Source organism: Petromyzon marinus, chromosome 60 (assembly GCF_048934315.1).
Source record: "Petromyzon marinus isolate PM22_M1 ecotype Great Lakes invasive population chromosome 60, UKy_Petmar_22M1.pri1.0, whole genome shotgun sequence".
Classification (NCBI taxonomy): domain Eukaryota; kingdom Metazoa; phylum Chordata; class Hyperoartia; order Petromyzontiformes; family Petromyzontidae; genus Petromyzon; species Petromyzon marinus.
The window spans coordinates 3,292,096-3,294,257 of NC_133726.1; the positions used below are offsets into that span (position 1 = coordinate 3,292,096).

The following is a 2,162-nucleotide window of genomic DNA, read 5'->3' on the forward strand; positions in this document are numbered from 1 at the left end:
AAAGTCACGTAGAATGGAGATAAAATAATAATAATAATTCTTATGAATAAAAATAATTATTATTATTCTTTCGGTAAAGTCACGTAGAATGGAGATAAACTAATAATAATCATCATTATTATTATGAATAAAAATAATAATTATTATTCTTTCGGTAAAGTCACGTAGAATGGAGATAAAATAATAATAATAATAATCATTATTATGAATACAAATAATAATTATTATTCTTTCGGTAAAGTCACGTAGAATGGAGATAAAATAATAATAAAAAATAGTATTATTAATAAAAATAATTATTATTAATAAAAATAATTATTAATATTTTATCTCCATTCTACGTGACTTTACCGAAAGAACCCAGAAGATGAATCCCTGCAGTCACGAACGCTTTAAATCGAAATTTAATGAGGCAGTGATCAATAGAAACTGTGATTCAAATTTAACAACAAACGAAACGCGTAACATGTACGAGGCGAGTCTGGCCACCACACGAATGAAAAGCTGAACGAGGTTGCTTGCCTTCGTCGTCACGTGGACATGCCTTGGTCGTCACGTGGGCATGCCTTCGTCGTCACGTGGACGTGCCTCCGTCGTCACGTGGACGTGCCTTCGTCGTCACGTGGACATGCCTTGGTCGTCACGTGGACATGCCTTGGTCGTCACGTGGACATGCAAAACGAGGAACCAACTCGCTCTGAACGCGTGGAGTCGTTACTTGACCGAAAAAACCAAAGCGTCGATTCTAAATGTTTGGAGGGAGATAAAAACAAAAACGGAGGACCGAGAGAAAATTACAAATATGCAGCAGCAGCAGGCGTCAGGGTCGGGATCTAACGCACGACCTCCTGTATATCTGGCGAGGTAGTCAACATCTCACGACAACACGTAAAGCATTTTAACAGACTGTAGGGGCAAGTGCTGTTAGCGAGCGCCTATGAGGGTTGGAACGGCACACGAGGGGGTGGGTGGCCAACACCGCACCCGGACGCCTTTGTCTCCCCGGTGGTGATGTTTACACATCCCTAGAGCTCATCTTTCTAGGGGAGGGGGAGGGCCCTTCCCCTCCTGCAACTCCGATGACTACGGTTGGCTGCGTACTGTGCGACACATAGATATACTCACATAGTCACTCACCCACTCACACAGTCACTCACCCACTCACATAGTCACTCACCCACTCACATAGTCACTCACCCACTCACATAGTCACTCATTCACATAGTCACTCACCCACTCACATAGTCACTCACCCACCCACTCACATAGTCACTATCCCACTCACATAGTCACCCACTCACTCACTCACTCACATAGTCACTCACCCACTCACATAGTCACTCACCCACTCACATAGTCACTCACCCACTCACACAGTCACTCACCCACTCACATAGTCACTCACCCACTCACATAGTCACTCACCCACTCACATAGTCACTCATTCACATAGTCACTCACCCACTCACATAGTCACTCACCCACCCACTCACATAGTCACTATCCCACTCACATAGTCACCCACTCACTCACTCACATAGTCACTCACCCACTCACATAGTCACTCACCCACTCACATAGTCACTCACCCACTCACATAGTCACTCACCCACTCACATAGTCACTCACCCACTCACATAGTCACTCACTCACATAGTCACTCACTCACATAGTCACTCACCCACTAACATAGTCACTCACCCACTCACATAGTCACTCACCCACTCACACAGTCACTAACCCACTCACACAGTCACTCACCCACTCACATAGTCACTCACCCACTCACATAGTCACTCACCCACTCACATGGTCACTCACCAACTCACATAGTCACTCACAACAGCATTAACAGACTGTAGGGGCAAGTGCTGTTAGCGAGCACCTATGAAGTCTGGAACGGCACACGAGGGGGTGGGTGGCCAACACCGCGCCCGACCGCCTTTGTCTCCCCAGTGGCGACGGTTGACGCGCCGCACCAAAGACAAAGACCCCCCCGTACAGCCTGAACAGACTGTTGGGGCAAGTGCTGCTAGCGAGATAATCGTCACTGGCTCTTGGTGGCCGTGAGAGGGAATCGAATCACTCACCCACACACTATGTGTGTGGGTGAGTGACTGTGTGAGTGGGTGAGTGACTGTGTGAGTTGGTGAGTGACTGTG

General features: G+C 46.5%; 1 long non-coding RNA gene across 1 annotated transcript in view; it reads right to left on the reverse strand.

Moving 5' to 3' along the window:
* Positions 1-336: 336 nt before the first annotated feature.
* The window catches only part of LOC116955607 (uncharacterized), a 4,704-nt gene continuing 2,878 nt past the window's right edge, over positions 337-2,162 (reverse strand). The window contains exon 3 of the long non-coding RNA XR_012930001.1: positions 337-745. This is a non-coding gene — a long non-coding RNA (uncharacterized LOC116955607). The remainder of the gene's footprint in view (positions 746-2,162) is intronic.